Here is a 12,500-nt window from a genome sequence, read left to right as displayed (position 1 = left end):
CCGGTCTCCTCTGGGGAACTGGGTCTACCCGCCCGATCTGGGGCTGCCGGGTCTCCCCGCCGGCTTTCGGGCCCCAGGTCTACCCGCCCGCTCTAGGGCACCAGGTCTACCCGCCGGCTTTCGGGACCAGGTCTACCCGCCGGTTTTCGGGAACCAGGTCTACCCGCCCGGTCCCGGGCACCAGGTCTACCCGCCAGTTTTCGGGCACCAAGTCTACCCGCCGGCTCTATGGCGTCAGGTCTACCCGCCGGTGTTCGGAGACCAGGTCTACCCGCCGCGTTTCGGCGACCAGGTCTACCCGCCGTGTTTCGATGACCAGGTCTACCCGCCGTCTTTCGGCGAACAGGTCTACCCGCCTCTTTACGGCGAACAGGTCTACCCGCCGCCTTTGGGAAAGCGCGTCTCCGCCTCTCTTCTGCGGCACCAGCTCTAACCCGGAGCTTTCGGAACCGCTTCTAAACCGCCCTTTTTCGCCTCACACCTCGGCCTGCCCGCTGCTTTTCCAGCGCTACGAGTGCCCACTGTTCTGAAATTCAAAAGCAAGCGATTCCAGGAAGTGCGGGTAAACGGGGGGAGTAGCTGGGACTCTCTGAAGGTGGGCGAGATAGGCACCGGCCGCAGCCTCCCGCCCGCGGGCACCGGGTTCTGCCGCCTCTTTTCCGCCGAACCGGTCTACCCGGCCCCTGCGGTTGGTTGTTAGGCTGGAAAGGCTTTTTTCGGGCCTCGGCTCTGCCCGCCGACTTGCGGATATCAGGTCTACCCGCCGGCTCGCGGGTGCCAGGTCTACCCGCCGGCTCTCGGCGACCAGGTCTACCCGCCGGTCTTCGGCGACCAGGTCTACCCGCCGTCTTTCGGCGACCAGGTCTACCCGCCGTCTTTGGGTAAGCGCGTCTCTTCCTCTCCTCTGCGAGACCAGCTCTAACCCGGAGCTTTCGGAACCGCTTCTAAACCGCCCCTTTTCGCCTCACACGTCGGCCCGCCCACTCCTTTTCCAGCGCTCGAGTGCCCACTGTTCTGAATGCCAAAGGCAAGCGATCCCAGGAAGTGCGGGTAAACGGGGGGAGTAGCTGGGACTCTCTGAAAGTGGGCGAGATAGGCACCGGCCGCAGCCTCACGCCCGCGGGCACCGTGTTTTGCCGCCTCTTTTCCGCCGAACAGGTCTACCCGGCCCCTGCGGTTGGTTGTTAGGCGGGAAAGGCTTTTTTCGGGCCTCGGCTCTGCCCGCCGACTTGCGGACATCAGGTCTACCCGCCGGCTCGCGGGTGCCAGGTCTACCCGCCGGCTCTCGGCGACCAGGTCTACCCGCCGGTCTTCGGCGACCAGGTCTACCCGCCGGTCTTCGGCGACCAGGTCTACCCGCCGGCAATAGGGCACCAGGTCTACCCGCCGGCAATAGGGCACCAGGTCTACCCGACCGTTCCCGGGCACCAGGTCTACCCGCCGTCTTTCGGCGACCAGGTCTACCCGCCGCCTTTGGGTAAGCGCGTCTCTTCCTCTCCTCTGCGAGACCAGCTCTAACCCGGAGCTTTCGGAACCGCTTCTAAACCGCCCCTTTTCGCCTCACACGTCGGCCCGCCCACTCCTTTTCCAGCGCTCGAGTGCCCACTGTTCTGAATGCCAAAGGCAAGCGATTCCAGGAAGTGCGGGTAAACGGGGGGAGTAGCTGGGACTCTCTGAAAGTGGGCGAGATAGGCACCGGCCGCAGCCTCACGCCCGCGGGCACCGGGGTTTGCCGCCTCTTTTCCGCCGAACAGGTCTACCCGGCCCCTGCGGTTGGTTGTTAGGCTGGAAAGGCTTTTTTCGGGCCTCGGCTCTGCCCGCCGATCTGCGGAAATCAGGTCTACCCGCCGGCTCGCGGGTGCCAGGTCTACCCGCCGGCTATCGGCGACCAGGTCTACCCGCCGGTCTTCGGCGACCAGGTCTACCCGCCGTCTTTCGGCGACCAGGTCTACCCGCCGCCTTTGGGTAAGCGCGTCTCTTCCTCTCCTCTGCGAGACCAGCTCTAACCCGGAGCTTTCGGAACCGCTTCTAAACCGCCCCTTTTCGCCTCACACGTCGGCCCGCCCACTCCTTTTCCAGCGCTCGAGTGCCCACTGTTCTGAATGCCAAAGGCAAGCGATTCCAGGAAGTGCGGGTAAACGGGGGGAGTAGCTGGGACTCTCTGAAAGTGGGCGAGATAGGCACCGGCCGTAGCCTCACGCCCGCGGGCACCGGGGTTTGCCGCCTCTTTTCCGCCGAACAGGTCTTCCCGGCCCCTGCGGTTGGTTGTTAGGCTGGAAAGGCTTTTTTCGGGCCTCGGCTCTGCCCGCCGATCTGCGGAAATCAGGTCTACCCGCCGGCTCGCGGGTGCCAGGTCTACCCGCCGGCTATCGGCGACCAGGTCTACCCGCCGGTCTTCGGCGACCAGGTCTACCCGCCGTCTTTCGGCAACCAGGTCTACCCGCCGTCTTTCGGCGACCAGGTCTACCCAACTCTTTACGGCGAACAGGTCTACCCGCCGCCTTTGGGAAAGCGCGTCTACGCCTCTATTCTGCGACACCAGCTCTAACCCGGAGCTTTCGGAACCGCTTCTAAACCGCCCCTTTTCGCCTCACACGTCGGCCCGCCCACTCCTTTTCCAGCGCTCGAGTGCCCACTGTTCTGAATGCCAAAGGCAAGCGATTCCAGGAAGTGCGGGTAAACGGGGGGAGTAGCTGGGACTCTCTGAAAGTGGGCGAGATAGGCACCGGCCGCAGCCTCACGCCCGCGGGCACCGGGGTTTGCCGCCTCTTTTCCGCCGAACAGGTCTTCCCGGCCCCTGCGGTTGGTTGTTAGGATGGAAAGGCTTTTTTCGGACCTCGGCTCTGCCCGCCGAGTTGCGGACATCAGGTCTACCCGCCGGCTCGCGGGTGCCAGGTCTACCCGCCGGCTATCGGCGACCAGGTCTACCCGCCGGTCTTCGGCGACCAGGTCTACCCGCCGTATTTCGGCGACCAGGTCTACCCGCCGCCTTTGGGTAAGCGCGTCTCTTCCTCTCCTCTGCGAGACCAGCTCTAACCCGGAGCTTTCGGAACCGCTTCTAAACCGCCCCTTTTCGCCTCACACGTCGGCCCGCCCACTCCTTTTCCAGCGCTCGAGTGCCCACTGTTCTGAATGCCAAAGGCAAGCGATTCCAGGAAGTGCGGGTAAACGGGGGGAGTAGCTGGGACTCTCTGAAAGTGGGCGAGATAGGCACCGGCCGCAGCCTCACGCCCGCGGGCACCGGGGTTTGCCGCCTCTTTTCCGCCGAACAGGTCTACCCGGCCCCTGCGGTTGGTTGTTAGGCTGGAAAGGCTTTTTTCGGGCCTCGGCTCTGCCCGCCGATCTGCGGAAATCAGGTCTACCCGCCGGCTCGCGGGTGCCAGGTCTACCCGCCGGCTCTCGGCGACCAGGTCTACCCGCCGGTCTTCGGCGACCAGGTCTACCCGCCGTCTTTCGGCGACCAGGTCTACCCGCCGCCTTTGGGTAAGCGCGTCTCTTCCTCTCCTCTGCGAGACCAGCTCTAACCCGGAGCTTTCGGAACCGCTTCTAAACCGCCCCTTTTCGCCTCACACGTCGGCCCGCCCACTCCTTTTCCAGCGCTCGAGTGCCCACTGTTCTGAATGCCAAAGGCAAGCGATTCCAGGAAGTGCGGGTAAACGGGGGGAGTAGCTGGGACTCTCTGAAAGTGGGCGAGATAGGCACCGGCCGCAGCCTCACGCCCGCGGGCACCGGGGTTTGCCGCCTCTTTTCCGCCGAACAGGTCTTCCCGGCCCCTGCGGTTGGTTGTTAGGCTGGAAAGGCTTTTTTCGGGCCTCGGCTCTGCCCGCCGATCTGCGGAAATCAGGTCTACCCGCCGGCTCGCGGGTGCCAGGTCTACCCGCCGGCTATCGGCGACCAGGTCTACCCGCCGGTCTTCGGCGACCAGGTCTACCCGCCGTCTTTCGGCGACCAGGTCTACCCGCCGCCTTTGGGTAAGCGCGTCTCTTCCTCACCTCTGCGAGACCAGCTCTAACCCGGAGCTTTCGGAACCGCTTCTAAACCGCCCCGTTTCGCCTCACACGTCGGCCCGCCCACTCCTTTTCCAGCGCTCGAGTGCCCACTGTTCTGAATGCCAAAGGCAAGCGATTCCAGGAAGTGCGGGTAAACGGGGGGAGTAGCTGGGACTCTCTGAAAGTGGGCGAGATAGGCACCGGCCGCAGCCTCACGCCCGCGGGCACCGGGGTTTGCCGCCTCTTTTCCGACGAACAGGTCTTCCCGGCCCCTGCGGTTGGTTGTTAGGCTGGAAAGGCTTTTTTCGGGCCTCGGCTCTGCCCGCCGATCTGCGGAAATCAGGTCTACCCGCCGGCTCGCGGGTGCCAGGTCTACCCGCCGGCTATCGGCGACCAGGTCTACCCGCCGGTCTTCGGCGACCAGGTCTACCCGCCGTCTTTCGGCGACCAGGTCTACCCGCCATCTTTCGGCGACCAGGTCTACCCAACTCTTTACGGCGAACAGGTCTACCCGCCGCTTTTGGGAAAGCGCGTCTACGCCTCTCTTCTGCGACACCAGCTCTAACCCGGAGCTTTCGGAACCGCTTCTAAACCGCCCCGTTTCGCCTCACACGTCGGCCCGCCCACTCCTTTTCCAGCGCTCGAGTGCCCACTGTTCTGAATGCCAAAGGCAAGCGATTCCAGGAAGTGCGGGTAAACGGGGGGAGTAGCTGGGACTCTCTGAAAGTGGGCGAGATAGGCACCGGCCGCAGCCTCACGCCCGCGGGCACCGGGGTTTGCCGCCTCTTTTCCGCCGAACAGGTCTACCCGGCCCCTGCGGTTGGTTGTTAGGCTGGAAAGGCTTTTTTCGGGCCTCGGCTCTGCCCGCCGATCTGCGGAAATCAGGTCTACCCGCCGGCTCGCGGGTGCCAGGTCTACCCGCCGGCTATCGGCGACCAGGTCTACCCGCCGGTCTTCGGCGACCAGGTCTACCCGCCGTCTTTCGGCGACCAGGTCTACCCGCCGCCTTTGGGTAAGCGCGTCTCTTCCTCTCCTCTGCGAGACCAGCTCTAACCCGGAGCTTTCGGAACCGCTTCTAAACCGCCCCGTTTCGCCTCACACGTCGGCCCGCCCACTCCTTTTCCAGCGCTCGAGTGCCCACTGTTCTGAATGCCAAAGGCAAGCGATTCCAGGAAGTGCGGGTAAACGGGGGGAGTAGCTGGGACTCTCTGAAAGTGGGCGAGATAGGCACCGGCCGCAGCCTCACGCCCGCGGGCACCGGGGTTTGCCGCCTCTTTTCCGCCGAACAGGTCTACCCGGCCCCTGCGGTTGGTTGTTAGGCTGGAAAGGCTTTTTTCGGGCCTCGGCTCTGCCCGCCGATCTGCGGAAATCAGGTCTACCCGCCGGCTCGCGGGTGCCAGGTCTACCCGCCGGCTCTCGGCGACCAGGTCTACCCGCCGGTCTTCGGCGACCAGGTCTACCCGCCGGTCTTCGGCGACCAGGTCTACCCGCCGGCAATAGGGCACCAGGTCTACCCGCCGGCAATAGGGCACCAGGTCTACCCGCCCGTTCCCGGGCACCAGGTCTACCCGCCGGCTTTCGGGCACCAGGTCTACCCGCCGGCTCTCGGGCACCAGGTCTACCCGCCCGTTCCCGGGCACCAGGTCTACCCGCCGGCTTCTCAGCACCAGGTCTACCCGCCGGCTCTCGGACACCAGGTCTACCCGCCGGCAATAGAGCACCAGGTCTACCCGCCGGCTCTCGGGCACCAGGTCTACCCGCCCGTTCCCGGGCAGCAGGTCTACCCGCCGGCTTTCGGGCACCAGGTCTTCCCGGCAGGTGCCGTCCTCGCGCCTGCATCTCTGCCCGGCCCCCTCTGGACGTCGGGCAACACGTCTACCCGGCTCCGGCTGGCCTCGGGCGGCAGGTCTCCGGCCCCGGCTCGCCTTCGGGCCTGCATCCCTGCCCGGCCCCGGCTGGACGTCTGGCAGCACGTCTACCCGGCTCCGAAGGGACTTGGCGGGTGTCTGGCGGTGTCGAGGTAGACCTCTTCGCCCTTCCGGCTGCACACCTGCTCCAAGGGGTCGCTGTTTCCCGCTGCCTCCAGTGACGTCATGGTAAAAGGCGGCCAGCCCCCGTGCGCCTCCCCGCTCGACTCCGGTCTCCTTCCTTGGAGGCGCGCCTGGGCCAGGACTAGTCTGGCCGTACTACGGGAAGGGGTGGCAGTCGCGGGCTCCAGGACCGGTCGGTCTCCGTGGCTGCCGCGCGCGGCGGGACTTGCGAGTTCGCGGTTCGCCGGCAACCCCGAGGACGGTGCGCAGCGGTGGGGTGGGGACGAGTCACCTGGCTTTGTCCCGGCGCCGCTCTGCCAAGTGCCCGATGACGGAGCAAGCCGACAAAGGGGGGAGAGGAGAGAGAGAGAGACAAAGCGAGAGCCGAGAGAGAGAAAAACAGAGAGCCGGGACTTGGGACCGACGAGAGCGGGAGGAGCCACATCCGTGGTGAACCCCGCCAGTGTCCAGCCCGAGCCGGCGTCGGCTGCTAATTTCCCGAGGGGCCCAGGGAGCCGAGACGGACGGATGGCGGCGAGGCGGCGGAGCCCTCGTCCTTTTTTTCCCATGGCACTGGCCTTGAGCGAGAGCGCTTGGGCTGTGTGGGGGCCCGTGAAGCCGGCGAGCTTCCGGGCCCGCGGTTGGCGGCGAGGCGGCGGCGGCGCCTCGTCCTCGTCCTGGAGCGCGGGGCCCGGAGCCCCTTGGCTGTGGGGGCCCGTGAAGCCGGCGAGCTTCCGGGCCCGCGGTTGGCGGCGAGGCGGCGGCGGCGCCTCGTCCTTCTCCTCGAGCGCGGGGCCTGGGAGCCCCTGGGCTGTGGGGGCCCGTGAAGCCGGCGAGCTTCCGGGCCCGCGGTTGGCGGCGAGGCGGCGGCGGCGCCTCGTCCTTCTCCTCGAGCGCGGGGCCTGGAGCCCCTGGGCTGTGGAGGCCCGTGAAGCCGGCGAGCTTCTGGGCCGCGGTTGGCAGCGAAGGCGCGGGGCCCGGTCGGTGGCTGGGGACCGGCAGCCCGCCAGCAGGCAGAGAGCGGCCGGGCGCACGCCTGGAGAGCGCGGAGCCTGCCGAGGCTCCGGCCCGGCCGCCTCCCGAGAGCGCCTGAGATGGCCCGGGTCGAGGTGGCGGCGCCCTGTCCTGCGCTCCCGAGTTGCGTCAGTCTCGGGAGTGTTTACGGGGACCGCCGGTGGGCGTGCGGCCTCGCCTCGGCTCGCCCGGATTGCCGGAGGCGCTCGGTGACGGGACTGCCCCGCTCCCGCGGGCGAGGTGGCGGCACTCCGTCCCCTCGCCCCCCTTTTCTTTTCCTCCCTTCCTCGGCCCTAAGCCGGGGACCCGCCTCGAGCGGGCGTCTGCGCCTGGGCGGCGCCAGCCTGGCTACTCCTGTGGCTGGTGGCCGCGCGGGCAGACCGGAGAACCCGACAAGAGAGCCCTGGGGAATCGTGCACAAAAGGCGGTGGCCGGCCAGGTGGCGGCACCTCGCTCCTCCTTCCTCTTCGGCCGGCGCCAGAGCCGCTCGGCCGGGGTGGCCCGTTGTGCGGTCGGGCCCGCCCCGCCGGCGTGGCTTGCTGGAGGGCCCGGGTTCTGAGAAGGTCTGCTCCCGTTAGCCGTGCGCTGGGTTTGCGGGCGAAGTGGGGGTCGCCCGTTCCCGGCCTTCGTTTTTTTCCTCCGCCGGCCCTAAGCCGGGCGAGCACACGCGCCAAGCGCGGCGCAGCCGACCGGTCCCGGCCTTTTCTGTGTGGTGGCCGGCGGCCGTGAAGGCGGCGGGCGCGTTGAAAGATTAGCCGCGTCCCCCCCCCCAGGTGGGGAGTGAGGGGCGCGGGCCCCGCCCCGGGCGGCCGTGGCTAGCACGGAACACGAGAAAGACGGGCGCCCCCGGGCGCGTGTGCTTTTTTTCCCTCGTCTCTTGCCGTCCCCCGGCTTTTCCGGGGGAAGCCGATCGCCGCGAGGCGGGCGAAAGCCGGTGGCCCCGTCGGCACGGTCGGTGGCAACCTTGGAACGCGTGAGGCGCCGCCGGGAAAGAAAACCCAAAAACCGAGGGCTTGCGGCTAAGGGTCGGCCTGCGGCGCGCCGGCGACTTTTCCCCTGGCGGCGCCGCTCTCCGTGAGCTCCCGGGGAGGCGAGAGAGGAGGAAGCGTCGGCGGCCTCTCGGGGCTCCCTCGCCCCTTCCTCCTCCTCCTCCGTGTAGTCCCAGGTGTGTTGTGTGCACGGCCGCGGGGCCGTCCCGTTTGCGATCGATGAGGCTTTTCGGGTCGCGTCGGAAAGGGCCCCAGGCGGGCCGGCTCTCGCTCTGGCGGGGGTCGGTGTTCGGGCAGGGCGGTCTCCTTTCCAATTCGCTTCCCGTCGCGGGCGAGGTGTCGTCCCTCCCGCTGCCGGGAGGGGCTCGTCTACCGTCCCAGGCTGTGTGACGGCCGTGTGGCCCCGTGAGCCCTCAGGTGTCCTTCCGAGCACGCGAGGCGTGTAGGCGCCGGCCTCGGTCCGGGTGGTGCCCCGTGGGTGTGCCGGCCGCGAGCAGCGCCCGGGCGGCGGTGCGGCCGCGGAGCCGAGAGAGCCGAGGGAACGAGCAGAAAGCGTCCGCGTCCGTGGGCGCGGGGTTTGCCGCGTGTCTGTGCTCTCGGTCGCCGCGCCGCCGCCTGCTGCCGAGCGAGCCGCCCCGTGTGAAGGGGGCCTCGGTCGCCGGGTCGCGCCCGTCTCGTCGGGTCGCCGTCTCCTCTAGCACGTCCGTCGCTTCCCCAGCGCGGGCCGGGCCGGCTTCGGGGGCGGGTCAGCCCCAGCCGAGCCGCGGGCTTTTGCAGGCGAGAGAGAAAAAGGCGGGGGGGGGCAAGAGAGAAGGAGAGGAAAGGCGCGTGGCGGCTCCCCGGGGCCGCCGCCGCCGCCTCGGAAAAAAGCTGCGCAGCGGTCCCGGCTCCTTGCCCGCGGTGGCGCGGGAAGGGCCGGCCGCCGGGGTCGGCCGCCGTCTCGCGTCCGCGAGTCGCCGCGCCTTCCCCGCCCGGGCGCGCCCCCGCGGCCGCGTCCGCGCCTCGGTGCGCCGCCGCCGCCGGTGCCCGTCGCTGCCATGCCGCCACCGTCGCGTCCGCGATGCCGCTCCCGCGGGTCGGAGTGGTGAAAGAGCCGGGGCGGTCAGGGTTGGCAGGGCGGCGCCGGCCGGCGGGGCCTCCGGGAGCGCGCACGGCGCGCTTTGCCGCGCGGCGGCGTCGCCGCTCGGGTGGCGGCTACCTGGTTGATCCTGCCAGTAGCATATGCTTGTCTCAAAGCTTAAGCCATGCATGTCTAAGTACACACGGGCGGTACAGTGAAACTGCGAATGGCTCATTAAATCAGTTATGGTTCCTTTGGTCGCTCCTCTCCCGCTCCTTGGATAACTGTGGTAATTCTAGAGCTAATACATGCCGACGAGCGCCGACCTCCGGGGACGCGTGCATTTATCAGACCAAAACCAACCCGGGCCCGCCCGGCAGCTTTGGTGACTCTAGATAACCTCGAGCCGATCGCACGCCCCCGCGGCGGCGACGACCCATTCGAATGTCTGCCCTATCAACTTTCGATGGTACTGTCTGTGCCTACCATGGTGACCACGGGTGACGGGGAATCAGGGTTCGATTCCGGAGAGGGAGCCTGAGAAACGGCTACCACATCCAAGGAAGGCAGCAGGCGCGCAAATTACCCACTCCCGACCCGGGGAGGTAGTGACGAAAAATAACAATACAGGACTGTTGCAACCAGGGCCTAGTGAGACTGCACACACCAATGTGATGTAAAGCAAATCCCAAGTTTATTCAAAAACACAGGTATATATGACCTCAAGTGACCCCACCCCAGGTGCGGTGGTCTGACTCCAATTGGTTGAGGCTGGAAACATGTCCTTTTAAGGTGAAAACGAAACTTGTAAGGTGGTCACTCAGGCCCACCTGAATCAGGCTGCAACATCTCCCCCTTTTGTTTCAAAGAACAAAGCAAAAATGCAAACAACAGAATACACATCATGCATATTGCAACTTGAACAGAAAGGTTGAAAATTTTGAAAATTGAGAAATAACATTTTGAAGATCTTAGATTTTGCTAATTCAAGACTTAACAGGGTAGTTGCAGGTTACATATCCCTACCTCCCCCTCTCTTTTCAAAATAGAACTTTTGGAAGGAGGTACAGTAACCTTTGTAAACTCACACAAACTAATACATGACTAAGACATGTATGTTTGGAATTTGCAAACTTACAACTAGTGCAAAACAAGAAACTTTTCTTTCACGCGTGAAATTGTGGTCCTTCCTGTGCAGTCGTCACCACACAGACCACTGTAAACAAACTACAAATTTTATTAAATTCTGTGCAAAGTGTCCAAGAGTGCAGAGTGACTTGACTTAGCAAAGAAGCAAGTTCAGTCCAGCTGAACTAAATCTCCTTATGTTCAAGGTCCATTCTCAGAACTTCTGTGTGGCCATCACAGAGGCTTGAGAATGAAGCTTTGATTTTTAGTCACCTTATAGACTCCTGGTAAATCAGTAAACAAGTGTGAATTCACAGAGGAAATTCACAAAGGCTAAACATAACTAACACTGAAAGAGACTAAGTACGCTCTCTAGAAAATGTTCAGCAGCTTAGGGGGGCAGGTATCCTTACCCCTGCAGCTTGCTGGGCAACTTGGCAGTGCAATAAGCTCAAAACTGCACTTTAACTGAAAATTAACAGAATTTCAAAATACAAGCTAAACAACATGCTCTTGTACTAGACTGTTCTTGTTTGATTGGACAGTTAACGACTAGTCTTAGGCTACTGCTGCTTGTGGTTGTGGTTGCCATATGGGGAAGGCAGTGTGGCTCCAGTTTCCATGAGCTATTTGACTGGCTGCGCCCCATGGCTTGCAGCCCCTCTGGTTTTTTGGAGGTCCAGCTCCCCACCCCATGTTTGTTAGAGGAGTACCATCCTTTTTATATTTAGAATGACAATCTTGGGCTTTGTGACCAAGTCTGTGACAACGGTTACATTCTCCAGTGAACCTTTGAGTTCTGCTATATTTTGGTTGTGCTGGACTAGATTTTGTTGTTAAATTCCAGGGTCTTTTCCCCCTTTTTTGGGTGGATTGTTTGCTAAGAACTGTGGCTAGAGCAGAAGCATGTAGCTTTGCTTTTTCCTCCTCTTCTACCCAGGGCAACCTGGCACAGGCTTCAATTAACTGTACCAAAGTAGCTGTAGCTGGTAGAGAGGCTATGAGCTGTTTGCATTGAGGACTGGCATTATTAATTACCAGATCTTTCAATAATACTGGTTTAATGTCAGGGGTAATATTTGGAGCAGCATCCAAAGCTTCTGTTACTTTATCTACAAATTCCATGAATGTCTGTCCAGGTTTCTGCATTATTTGCATATAGGGTAGAGAAGGTTTTCCCTTCTTAGGCAGATTAGAGAATGCGGTCAAAGCAGCATTCTTTGACTGTTCCAAAATATGAAAATGTAATGCAGCTTGTGTTTGTGGGTCTTCATAAGCTCCTGATCCCATTAGCTGGTCTAAAGATGCTAATTTTAAGGGATGTCCAGTTTCTAAGTGTATATTTTTTGCCTGTTCCTCCGTTAACTGCTCTTTCCATTTCTGTAAAAATAACATATAAGCAGTAGGAGGTAGAATAAACTCCATTAAAGCCTTAGTGTCTGCTGGGATTAGGTTATTGTATTTTATGAAGGCTGTGATTTGGTTTTTTACCAAGGCATTGTCATAGCCGTATTGAAAGACTACACTGTGTATTTTTTGTGCAATTTTCCAATCAAGTGGCTCCCATTTTAAGCCTTGTGTAGTGTTAATCACAGGCGCAGAAACCAGGGGTTGCAGGGAAGGTGAGGGTGTACCTACTTCTGCAGCTATGGATACTAACTCTTTGTACCTTTGCTGGGTATTAAATGTGAGGTTGCGAGGTGGCTTTGTGACTCCATCTGCAGAATCTGGTACCTGGGTATCAGAAAGCTTTGAAATTAAGTTAACAGCATTGCAATTTCCATCTCCCCCCAGCATGTCCCAAACAGAGGCTTCTTTTTCTGTTGCTCTCCATTCTGGGATACATCTGGTGGGTGTGGCTGTCGGTGCTGGAGGCTGCATGTACCAGATTGCCGGCGCAGGGGCAGTCTCTACCGGCGCGGGGGGTTCCAGTGCCGGTGCTGGCAGCTGCGGGCAGCGCACGACTATCGGGGAGGGAGTCCCCGTTGGTGCTGCAGCGCTTGGGTCTTGCGCGACTGGCGCTGTGGGAACTCGCTCTCGGGACCCTTGCGCTATGGATGGCACACAGTGAAGGGAACGCTCAGGGGGAGCTCCGGTGGCTCCCCTCCACTGGGGAGGAGTCTCTCCCCTCTCCATGACGCGGTCGATCCACGCAGGAGGTGGTGGGGGTGGCGCAGGAACTGATCTGCCCCCGGAGCGGGCGAATTCGGAGCCGACCCCGGCCCCTGCGGGCTGCGGGGGACCCGCGCCTGGCGCATGCGCTGTGATTGGCAGGCAGTAGGGAGGGAGG

Source organism: Pithys albifrons, chromosome 3, assembly GCF_047495875.1.
Source record: "Pithys albifrons albifrons isolate INPA30051 chromosome 3, PitAlb_v1, whole genome shotgun sequence".
Lineage (NCBI taxonomy): Eukaryota > Metazoa > Chordata > Aves > Passeriformes > Thamnophilidae > Pithys > Pithys albifrons.
This window is presented reverse-complemented; position numbering follows the sequence as displayed.